General features: G+C 44.7%; 1 pseudogene; it reads right to left on the bottom strand.

Annotated features, from left to right (window-relative positions):
- Positions 1-12,765, bottom strand: part of LOC144102642 (putative sodium-dependent multivitamin transporter) — a 68,680-nt pseudogene that overhangs the window by 13,040 nt on the left and 42,875 nt on the right.

The raw sequence follows: 12,765 nt of genomic DNA, 5'->3' as shown, positions 1-12,765 counted from the left end.
CAAAGAACGACGTTATACGCGCGTCGTTTGTGCTTTAAGACTTAGCAAAAACCTTTCTGCTGGAGTGTATAACAATAAAACGGCCACACATTTCGTGAATAAAAGCAATACGTTATATAAATCGTGAGTGGTCTTTTTATCTACTCTGTACTACGTTTGGATACAACCCATGTATAAGGATGGCTGAAGCAGTTTCAGCGGTTGTGTAGTATATAGCACGCCCTACTTCCAACCTAGGACCCTGAGGTTTCGATCCCACCTCCGGCGCGCAATTTTTTTCTTCTTTCAACTGTTGCTCTCATAGGGTGGAAGGTTGCACTCCTGCGTCCCTACCTCCGAACAAACAGTTGAGCCCTCGGGATGACTGGTGTGAGCCGTGTGAATACCATCAGTTCGCCTCTCTTCATTCCTCAAACCGGTACGGAAAGCGCAGACGTCAATAATACGCACCTGCCTGTTTCAATATTTAGCTGCCTAGTGTATTCTGCATGAAAAATAAATATAACCTGAAAAACTTTGCGGCATGTCTCTTCGTTGCTTCTTGCCCAATAATCATTTCATCTAATGTTACTGTCTTATTATCAAACTTCTTTCATCCCTCTTGATGATGTAATAAGTTATGTCTCTATGTTTGTCTCTCTGTATTGTTTTAAGTTTTTTTTAGTTGTCAAGTTCATCGCAAACTCTATCTCTTTGCCGATGTTCGCTGTCTGCCAGGCGCTGCCACTCAAGCCCTTTGAGGCTTTGGTAGGCCTGTTTCATGCTGTATGACAATCGACATGAATGAAAGTACTAACATCTAATTAGTCTCGAGAAAGAGTGCGTTGCGGCGACGAAGTTCTCCGAGAGGACCAACTTTTGCTCCAAAAGGACTACAAAGCGCTTAGAGTTCTGAGACTGCAAACATTTTACGCCTAGTTAGATGCCACTCACTATTATTTAGCGACGGAAGGCAGATAGGTGTTTTGTTTCGTGGCCTATATATGTCGAGTGCTTCACCCTCAATAAACAGTTGAAGTGTGCGCCCGTGGTGTCGTCTTCTTTCTGTGTGTGGTGTGTGTTAGGCGCAAAATCTTTCTTTCAGTATGCAACACCAACTAGCCCAGCAGTTAACTCTCCTAAAGATAGTGAGGTGGGCATAGGACATAAAGAAGTTCACGGGGATAGGGCTGGGGCAGCTGAGGCATAGGAGGATTAATCTTAGGCTAGTTATGATTATGTGGACTTACGTATTGTAGGGGTGGGCGAATAGCACTTTTTCCTAACCGAATCGAATGCGAAAAGTCCTGCTGAAAAGCGAATCGAATAGGAGTAGAATACCCGCCGCGGTGGCTCAGTGGTTAGGGCGCTCGACTACTGGTGCGGAATTCCCGGGTTCGAACCAGGCCGTGGCGGCTGCGTTTTTATGGAGGAAAAACGCTAAGGCGCCCGTGTGCTGTGCGATGTCAGTGCACGTTAAAGATCCCGAGGTGGTCGAAATTATTCCGGAGCCCTCCACTACGGCACCTCTCTCTTCCTTCTTTCGCTTTCTCCTTTATCCCTTGCCTTACGGTGGGGTTCAGGTGTCCAACGATATATGATACAGATACTGCGCTATTTCCTTTCCCTAAAAACCAATTAAAACAAATTAAAAATATACGAGTAGAATATTTTGAGGGTAATTCGCTAGTTGTGCGAATATTCAATGAGCAATCGTAAGGGATAGCGAAGGACTGCTTTCGCAGTTATAGCTGTATATGTTAAAAGACGCAACACTGATCTCCATTTGGAGGGTCGCAACATGAAATAAGTGCATTAACTTTATCATTGTCACGCTATTCTTATAGAAAAAGTGCATTTTGCTCTTTATGAGGGAAGATGATAAACTAGCGCCACATCTCCGTGCATGAGACGAGCGAGAGCTTACGCGTGAGCCATGACCTCCGAGGTCCGGGATAAAGGCCTGCTTCGCTGAACCTGCCTCCGCGTTGCCGCGTCGTCTAATCTCTGAGGCCATATATGAGGATTACGAAAACCGCCCCGAGAATGAACCGCACCGTGGCGCTGAACCCCCCGTCCCGCGCATACCGTTCGCGGCAGCACGGTAACACGGTGTGTATGGTCCTTGTCTTTGGAGTAATCACAGAAGAAAATTACAGCAGGCCTTATTTGAACTTCGCGCCATTTATTCGAAGAGTATTGAAAAAATTGGCGGCATATTCTATTTTTTTCAACTAATATGAGCGTACACTATTTATTCGTTCTAATAATCGAATACGAGGATATTCGTTTCGGTATTCGAAATTTCCAAATTTTGGCACACCCATCGTTATTTTGCAGTTATTTCAGCAACCACTACAAACGGGCTCTACTCGCACGGACGCAAACTCAGTTTAAACAGGCCGACACAGTCTTAAGCTCATATGAAATCCAGGTTCTCAAGAGTTCTTACGGACTGAACGTCACACAGAATAACAAAACATGATTACCTTCAGCGCCTTCCCCCCCCCCCCCCATGTCTGTCCGGCACAAATATTCCTAGATTTACACCCTCCCGGAAAACCTGGACGCATCAGCGCCTTGCCCGAGGAAGCCCCATTGATGCCAACCTATCGACAGAGGGCCTCCAAAAAATCTAGAATGATAGCACAGCCTTGGCAGGCCGGGTGCGTGCGCAAGTATTATAAAGAAAATGATTTAGCAAATCAAACCTTTGCATTGACCCACGGGGATGAGACACCAAGGAGGATGAGACCGATAAACGGACCTGAGGCCGACGAGTAGAGTGACAGAAACAGCTGCGAAGGAACAGTACATAGCCTTGAGAAGAAATGCCGTTATTGTTCACAGTCTGCGTGCTCATCACTACCTCTTCACGCGACAATATCGTAGGCGTATACAAGGTGTTTCAACCTCAGAATTTACAGAGTTTTTAAAGATAGGCTTGTTTAGTTAAAAGAGCGCTGGTTTTGCGACTGAATTATCAGTGCTGAAGTAAATAAGAAAACAGCTATGACGTGCTAACTAGTAGACTGCTTAACTAATTGTGAATAATTAACTTCTTAACTCTTACGGTTAGGCTCCTTAATTATATAGATGTGTGTAGTCCACAGTAAGTAACATTAATATCACTTTTTAGAATATCGAAAAGGCGAGCAGCTATGGTGCTGTGGTCGAACAAATTTTGGCTATATCGACGAGTTAGTGCACTCGAGAGGTTGCTTCGCCTACATGCTTCTAGAAAGCGCATGCATTTTGGAGCTATGTAGCCAGAATTTGCTGGGCCACAGCGCCCAGAGGAACCACGTTTTAGAAATTCTAAAAACTGAGATGAATATTACTTACGGTGGGCTACACAACTCAAAATAATTAAGGAGCCTAAGAGAGAGAGTTAAAGGTTAACCATTCAACATAAATTAACTAGCCTGCTAGTTAGCAGGTCTTAGCTGTATTCTGATGCACTAAACCGCTTACCATGGTATACAAAAAAGTGATGTTATAAATAAAAAGCCTTTTTTTTTTTAAATTGGGTAAAATCTTAGGTGAAACGCCCTGTATATCTCAGTCGGATTCCAGAAAAAAACTTTCCCGAGTGAAATGTATCCGAAAAAAAAACATCCTCGCAAAAAACTAGCCCATTTTTCAAGTAGGAGAAAATGTCCACAAACAAATGTCACCAAAAGTCTCGTAGCACCCTATGATTCGAGTATCCGCCTTGCATGCGGGAGGTGGAGGGCTCGAACCCGGGTGCTGCTGGGTACTCGCTGGTTTTCTAGTGGGCACAAACTTTCCCCGGTTCTCAGCTTATTTTACGTTATGTGAAGTACCGGTATGAAGTGCGCTATTAACTTGGTACTTCTTCCCGCTGTCGCTGTGCTCGACGTAAAGGCTGCAACAGTGTTTTAATTGTGGATCTTTCTCCAAGAGACTAATGCAAGAAGGTGCCCGAGAAATACTAGGCTGTTTTAATACTTGATATTTTTCTGGTACCTGCACGCTAGTAAGTATCTTTCCGGTGAACGATTCTCGCTTAACCTCCTGCGATATGGAGCGTCCACTCGACCACTCTTAATGCAAGACGCAGGACCAGCATTCATGCAACAATGTACGCTACAGCGATTCCACCCATTGACATGGAAGTGACTGAACAGAGAACTTATTCCGACCGCTCACCCCCCCACCTCGGTTGTGTAGTGACAAACGTAATGGCTGTCATTGAGTACCATGAGGGCTCCCGAACTCAGATGAGATCAGTGTCACAATCACTCTTGAAGTTTTTTGGAGTACATTGGCCTGGTGGAACTGCGGTAGGGACACATTCACTTAAATCAGTGACTCAGGCAGAGGATTGACCGACAAGGAACTTTAATACCGCCTGTACATTCACACCACCACCACCGCGCACTGTGGGGCGTACATAGAAAAATAACGACGGCGGAAAGAGAGTGGTCGAGGGCAAGTGTGGCTCTGGATCGTTCGGCGCTTAAGCGAATCACCGCCGGAAGTGATTTGTGATGTAGCTTTTCTTGGCAAGACCTCTACTACATGACCATATTGCTATCTGGTACTGAAAAAGTTCATGCTTAAATCTATTCTCAAAGCCAAGGAAGAGTCGAATTCGCTTTTAATTTGAATTGCCAATAAATGTTTCTACTATTACTACTCGAATAACAAGGGCAAATGTTTTCCAAGGATGTCACGAAGAATTCATTCTATCCTTAGTTTTTCACTTTGATACATTTTTTTCCCTAGTGCGCGCTTCCTCATGAGATTTTTTCTTTCCTTCGGCGGCAATTACGGCAGCGCGCACGTCCAACATACAAACAAAGAAACGCAGAGCCATACTTCCGATGCTCATCCTAACTGTTATACAAGGTGTTTAACCGAAGACATTAGCCGATTTTTAAAAATAAGATTTTTGATGGTTTATGGGAGCTTAACGTTCCGAAGCAACTCTGGCTATGAGAGACAACGAGGGAGTTAAAAGAGCGCTTTTTTCGGCATCGCATTGTCAGCAGCGTATTACATCAGGATACAGCTAAGAGGTGCCAACTAGAAGGCTGGTTAACTAATATTGAACAGTTAACTTTTCAGCTATTACTGTTATGCTCCTTAATTATTAAGAGGCGTGTAGCCCACTGTAATATCCATATCAGTTTCTATACTCTTGAAAACGCGGTGACCCTCGGCGCTGTGGCCCAACAAATTTTGGCTATTTCGACGAGTTATGTGCACTGGTGAAGCTTCTTTGCCTGGAAAATTCTCTAAAGCGCATGTATTGTGGCGCGAAGTACGCAAAATTTGTTAGTCCACAGCGTCGACGGTAACCGAGTTTTCTAAATTCTAAGAACCAATATGCATATTACTTATTGTGGGCTAAAATGATAATTAAGCAGCCTAACAGCAACAGTTAAAAAGTTAACTAGACGCTAGTTAGCACGCCTTAGTTGATTCTGAAGTGTTGCACCGCTGGCAATGCTATGCAAAAAAAAAAACGCGCTTCTAGCTCAAAAGGCCTATTTTTAAAAATCGTGTAGAGTCTTGGGTGAAACACCCTTCATAAATTCCGGGTGTTTTAGGGAAGGGCCGCCACAAATTTACAAAAGTAGGGTTTTCCAAATTAACAGACATTTTTTATCGGCATAGTAATACCAGTATTGGTGGAAGTCAGAAAGCGGGCTAATTATGTCAACTACTAAAACAATTGACTGAATGTTAATAGTTAACTTTTGAACTAATATCAACAGATGCCTGAATGCAATTAGAGATGGGTAGCTGACTGTTAGTAATAGCAATGCTTGTTCTTAAAAATCTTAAAATTTCAAAACCGCGACTGCCCTCGCCACTGCTGCTCAACTAATTCGGGAAATTTATCCCTCCATTCGAAAACCACGCGTCTGCTGGAGGACACAAAACAACATCAATCAAATCACGTCAACCCATGACGCATGTGCTATGCGACAATCTCTGCCTCGCCAGTGGCGCGGTGCTCACTGGTCTCGCTCCTTCGCTGCTTTAGCGTGGATATATATATATTTATATATATATATATATATTATATATATATATAATGCAAAGTTGAAAACGCTTCATTTAGTCATAGATTTATTTTGAGTCGACGTTTCGGACAGAGCCTGTCCTTTCTCAAGACTGAGGTTACAGGGGTCTTCTTCCTCTTCTTAAGGAGTTGGCACTGGCACACATGTACGACACATGAACAAAAGAAACAAACGGAGGCAAAGAATACTAGAAAAGATACAGATAGAAAGAGAAAAAAGGGGAACAAATAAAAAAGAAAAAAACGTGTTGTCCCCCGCCGCCCACACCCGCAGCCGATATATATATATATATATATATACACACATCCGTGCCCCCTTGGCCGCATAACTGCTTTGCAGAGGTGGATTCCCCTACCTCTCCGCGCCTTACGTTAGTAACCTATTAAGTTTGATTATTATGTTAGTATATTTATACTTTTGCGCGCGGTAGTTATAAAGTGTCTCTTTTCGGCAGAGCTGCATGCCCAACATCACATCAGTGAAGTGTTTCATATCAGTCTTAGGATTCCAAGGTAGCTGTGATTAAAAACAATAAAGATGCAGCTCAACAAATAACCATGAAGCATTTCCTGCACTGGCAGCATGCTAAAAGCAGCACACTGCTACGAGAGTATTATACGTGATGTTCTTATAGAGGCAATTCCTTAATGAGCGAGGGTTTAAGTGTAGACTTCACAGGAAAATCTCGGGTACGTGTTGCATAAAAGTGGTGCAGGCTGTTATTACCCTCTCCTGTTGCAAAAGAGCTTCTGCGCCTCATAAGCCAGATTTTAGCGCAGCTCTCTCAACCTTTTCACGGCAGTTTTCGTGGCTTGGATCATTGCATCGCGGCAGCTACGGTCTCAAGCAATCAGTGGTGCCGCTCCTCAACGTATTGCTAGAAATGGCTTGCACGTAAAAAAAAAAGACATTTTCCCTGTGTCTATGGTTGCACAGCTAACATTATAAGGACATCATAGGACTGAGGTAGATCTTGGATAGAATCTGTAACTCTAAACGTTTTGTTGTCCGCTGCCATGTTTAACACCTTCGTACGTTTTGCAGCATGGCGACGTGGCCTCCTGTTAGTCACCCACATCAGATTCTATAACACACTTTTAATTAAAAAATAAACTGCAAATAGGTTACACAAGTCAGTACGTACCCTAGCAGCCGTTCCCATATATGGTACTGCGATGGCAAAGAGAGTCATTATGATGCCGCTTGCTACCGCTGAAAATAATTTGCAAGCGTTAATCCTCTTCTGTCGCATGTGTTCTTCTCGTTACTTCGCACCTCATAGTTGACTAATTTCAAACTTGCAGTTTTTTTTTCAATTAACAAAGATTTGAGGGATAGAAAGTAGCTAACGTTACATGAAGCTATCATGAAATACTAACCTACAACAAGCTGCCGCTTCATTTTGGTTGTCCTGTAAGATACCTAGATTTTAATGTTGGGCTACGCTGGCTATTACAGCTGCGGATCACGCCTTAGACCCGTTTCATATGCTGCGGCAAGAACTAAAATGGTCGGCCTAGTCGGTGACGCCGCAGTGCGATTTTCGGTCAGCGCTTTCACATGCAACGCGTACCCAGCGAATTCGTTCCGAGCGACACGCAAGGTTGCTTGAAGTTCGCATAGGCAACCCATGATTAAAGGCGACAGAAACGCTACACGGAATGTGTTGATGTTATATGACCAGAGTACTTTTGGATGCGAGGCAATATTTCGTATGTTTTGACTGGAGTAAAAAGTTTTGCTTCTTTCGCGACAACAGCTTCCACGTGACCCCAATTCGCACGTCATCTCGGCGCTCTCCATTGGTCAGTCGCAAAGCGACCACACCGACGCTGCGAGTGGATTCCAACCGGACGGAACTCGATCGAAAGCCGTCTACGGCTAGGCCGACAGCTCCCCCTAGTTGCAGACCGACAGAATTCGCAGCGTCCCAGGCGAAACTCGCATACATGTGAAGCGGGTCTCACTCACCAGCTACAGTGTCTAAATAAGCCTGTTTAGGTATACGAGTTAGGTCGTTGTTATTCGCCGGTATGCTTCGTCAACATCTCAAGGAAGGTGATTATAAAAGACAACCTAGAAAAATTTACAACTGGCAACACATTTCTGATCTTCAGGACACTCGAAAGGCTAAAGTGACCAGACAGCATGGCTTCCTTCTTTCTTGTATAGTGGACAAATTCTGCATACCCTGCAGCTCTAAATCAATGTAAGGTAAGGACCACCCTTCTGCTCGCGTTCCGAGAAATTTTGGTATTCAGGGAAGCGTAAAGCCTTCACTGTAGCAGTAAAAGGCAAACTATTTAGTCCGGTTACTTTTGGCAAAGGTGTACACTTTAAACAGAGAGTAGTTAAAAGGTAGTAAGCGGTCCGCTAACACACTTCCCTTTATAACCGGAATGCACTAGAAGACAGCTCTTTCCTTTTCACTGCCACAAATGCGTGTTCTTGTTTAGAGTACGTGTTACACAAAAATATAAGCAACGTCGATTACCGTGCAGCAAATATCACTGCATTCTCGGATAACAAGTTGGGACGTTTATGGAGACGACTGCACCGCGCTAATAAACAGGGCGGAAGAGAACACAGACACAGCGGCGCATGTCTCTGTATTGTTCTCTTCCGTTCTGTCTGTTAGCGGTGTTCGGCCATTTCCATCAACATGCAGCAACCAGCCCGACTAAGGACTCTTCATTAGAAATATTGCCACAGGAGCGCAACCAGAAAGTCGCTTTACCTGGCAGCCGTTTTTTGTGCTTATTGAACAGCATGCCATTATTTCGTGCCACGCAAATAAAGCAGCAGACAACATGACATTCACCTAAGAGGCGCGTCACGGTGACGGTTGTCCGTTCGGTCATCGTGACGTATGGTGACACTACGTCGACGTAGAAGATGGCCGCATGAGAGTTGACGATCGAAGAGACAGTGCTGCAGAAAGCGACAAAGAACGGCTTTAATGCTCACTACTATCGTCCTCCCAAGCACCAGCACAGCCACGTCTGTGATTCACGTCATCTCGAGATTATCGCCTACTGTACACGACATGGTGCAGACAGTACCCAATATAACTTTTCAATGTGGATTTATCCACAAAAATTTTGAAAACTAGTATTATGGGGGTCATTTTCAAGCTTGTTCGTTTTCTGACTCTTTCATGAAAGATTTTTGTCTGAAATGCGGTCAATACACTTCTGGCTGCGAGTTTTAATAGTCATTTCTTACAAAATATGTGAGAAGTTAGCATACAGACATATTTGATTTTAATAGAGGAGAAACAGTAATTCGTACGAGGGGAAAACATATGAAAAACAAATCGATGCTGTTAGATTGAACAACGTTTCTAGAGGTTAGATTTCTAGATTACGTAGTTCGGGCTCTCTATCATTTCCTTGTTAGAAACAGTGAGCACGCACGCGTCAATTGTTTGTATAGACAAAGTAAAGGCAATGATCACGTGGACACTTTAGCAGCAGCCTTCGGACGCGTCGACATAGTCGCCATATATCGCTCAGCAGCCACGCGTGATCCCAGTTTTCTGCGTGCTTTTTTGCACAGCTTTTTTTGTTCTAGGTGAGTACATCCAGCACACATGGTCTTCTTCAGAAAAGGTTAGTAACAAGTACAAAAAGGGCTCTTACCCTTTGACTCTAACCATTCAAAACTAGTCAATAGAGGTATTGCTAAGGCTTGTTTCCAGAACGCTGTGAAAAAAAGTTGCTGCCACAGCGTGTCAACCAGTGTCACTACGCAAGCCAAACGCCTGTCGGATGCAGGTTTCCCAGCAGAAATGTTGAGAGCGGTCGCTGAATCCGTATCGAATGAGATGAACGGCAGGTCAAGAAGAGAAACGATGATTCTACTGACAAAACAAAAAAAATCAAGTCATGCCTTATTTGCACAAAGTGGCGTACAATGTTAAGAAAGTCACCTAGCGCCAAGGGGTCAATTTGATTATTTCGGCTCCCGTCAAACTTTCAGGTCGTTGTGCACGAATTATTCCTGGCGCAAACAAGAAGCGTTGCACGATCAAACATAGAACCATGTACGCAAAGTGCCGGACCGTTGTGATTTATAAGATTCCGCTGACCTGTGGAAACTTTTACATAGGTTTGACTGGTGACTGTGTGAACGAGAGGATGCGCAAGCACAAAACAAAAGTTGGCGCTGGTGAAGATGGCACTCTTGCTTGGCACTGTAGTAGATGTCCTGGCAAATGTTCCCCACGTTTCTCTAATGTAACCATTCTGACCTATGGAAAAACACGGAAGGCACGCGAAATCTTGGAGGCCTTTCAAATAGCGAAACATGGCGATGCTTGCGTCAGTTCACCATCGATAGCGCTGACGATAAAAGAACTTGACAATAAAAGAACTTGATAGCGATTACGATCAATGAACTTGCGCAGCCCCAGTCTCGGTGACCAACTCTGGGCCGTCCAGCAGGCCCGCGAGGTGACGGCGAGGCAACACCTCGACGTCCCCACGTAGGAGACCTAAGGCCCGGTCGGCGAAAGCTCTGCAGGACTTTTGAATAAAGTTGTTACCAACCAAATTTGAAAAACCATGTTTGAGCGTTTGTCCTGCCTTGGCGCATGCGTTGAAATTACTCGGTGGTATGTACTCAATAAAGAAATCAGTTGTTAGTCTAGCCGTTTCCCTGTGTTGTTCTCTCCTTGTGTGTTCGTCTTTTCTGGCTGGTTACTTTTCCTTTAACATGTCATACCAACAGGCCCACCATTCTGCCCTGCTTCAGTACTCCAACGTACGTCAAAGAGAGCGGCGGAAGGAACTTCACAGGGAGGCTGGAAGGGCTACTGCGACTTGATTGCGGGTGACCTGCTGGAACATCGGCACAGAGGGTAAGCAGCGTCGGGAGTGTGGTGGACCAGAAAGAGTTGACGCGAAACTTCTTCCCGAACTAACTGCTTGATCTGTGACAGCAGTGGCGGCTGTGCGGAGTCAAAAGTCAAAACCATAGGAGGCTTTTGGCGCCAGAGCTGAGAACGAGTGATAATTTGGTGCTTGTATAATTTGTGGCAGCTCTGGCATTCGGTGATGACCTCGGCGATGGTTGTTGGATTTTTGGCCAGAAGGATATGGAACGCATCGTCTTCAATGCATTTTAGAATGCCGTCGGGCACTTAAACCCCCATGCGATTACTCAGGTCCACGTCTTCGGTACAACTGTTGAAATTTTCACTAGACAGCTGCGCCCGGCCGAAAAAAAATGAATGTGGATATGCACAGCTAATCCAGGGTATACAAAGCGAAAGCTGTCGGCGTTCATAGTATTCATTGGCGTTGCCGTTGACAAGTTCTAGACGCCGATGATTCTGAGGAAAGAAAGGGCGCATTACTGGCTCCCTGGGTCAGTTAGTAGATGAGACCTAAATAATCTGCGATTCGCTGATGGCACTGCGTTGCTGAGCCACTCAGGAGAGGAATTGCAAAGCATGATCAACAAGTTAGGCAGGAAGAGCAGAACGGTGGGTGCAAAATTAACATGCAGAAAACCAAAGTAATGTTCAACACTCTAGCAAGGGAACAGCAGTTCACAATTGGAAGTGAGGTGCTGGAAGGGGTAAATGAATATGTCTACTTAGGGCAGGTAGTGACAGCTGATACGGATCATGAGAATGGGGTGGAGGGCACATTAAAGGCTCTCTCAGATAATGAATGGCAGTTTACCAATATCCCTCAAGAGAAACTGTGCAACATCTGCATCTTACCGGTAGTCACCTACGGGGCAGAAACATGGAAGGTAACGAAAAGGGTTCCGCTTAAGTTAAGGACAACGCAGCGAGTCATGGAAAGAAAAATGATTGGTGTAACGTTAAGAGACCGGAAGTAGGCAGAGTGGGTGAGGGAATATACGCGGGTTAATGACATCCGAGTCGAAATCAAGAGGAAGAAATGGGCTTGGGCAGGGCATGTAATGCTAAGGGAAAATAACCGCTGGTCTTTAAGGGGAACGGAGTGGATTCCAAAAGGAAGCAAGCGTAGCAGGGAGTGGCAGAATGTTGTGGGCGGATGAGATTAAGAAGTTCGCAGGCATAGGATGGGCGCAGGTGGCAAAGGAAAGGGTTAATTGGAGAGACCTGGGAGAGACCTTTGCCCTGCAGTGGGTGTAGTCAGGCTGATGATGATGATGTGGTGCAAGATGGCCTAGCATTTCATCTCACCTTGTAGAGGCGCCAAGAAGCCCTGCCAAGAAAAGCCCTCGCAGCATCGTAACTTCGGCAAGCCTTTCCTTCACGAAGTACGGAACGATCTGTAATGAAAGGATGTTGTGTAATAATAGAAGTAGTAAACTTATTGATATAATTGTGTAGGCGGTCATGTAGGGTCATGACTTCCTCTGCCCAACCTACGAGAAGGGCTTCAAACTTCTTGTCAGGTTTGATGACTACATCGTTCCATTCTTCTCGTGAGACAGCTGCTAACAATTTCAGATGTTTTGCAATTTTGACCGTGAATGGAAATTGGAGTGGGTGGGTGGGAGAGCAAAAGAAACTTAGAACAGATCAGGACGCGTGGAAGAAAACAAAACCTTTTCCACGTGTTTCTCCAGGGCGCACCTCGTTGTACCATAAATAGATTTCCATAAATAAATTTCCGGATTCCAAGCTCATCTATCACTCAAGACTCATTGTCTCGACATTGACGTAGAAGAAGTGAGCTTTTCACCCCAGCACAAAATAAGGAGGGCCTCAGTGAAATAAACG

The sequence above is a fragment of the Amblyomma americanum genome, chromosome 8 (genome assembly GCF_052857255.1).
Source record: "Amblyomma americanum isolate KBUSLIRL-KWMA chromosome 8, ASM5285725v1, whole genome shotgun sequence".
In the NCBI taxonomy this organism is placed as follows: Eukaryota; Metazoa; Arthropoda; class Arachnida; order Ixodida; family Ixodidae; genus Amblyomma; species Amblyomma americanum.
The sequence above is the reverse complement of the archived record's forward strand: the minus strand, read 5'-3'. Positions and strand labels throughout refer to the sequence as shown.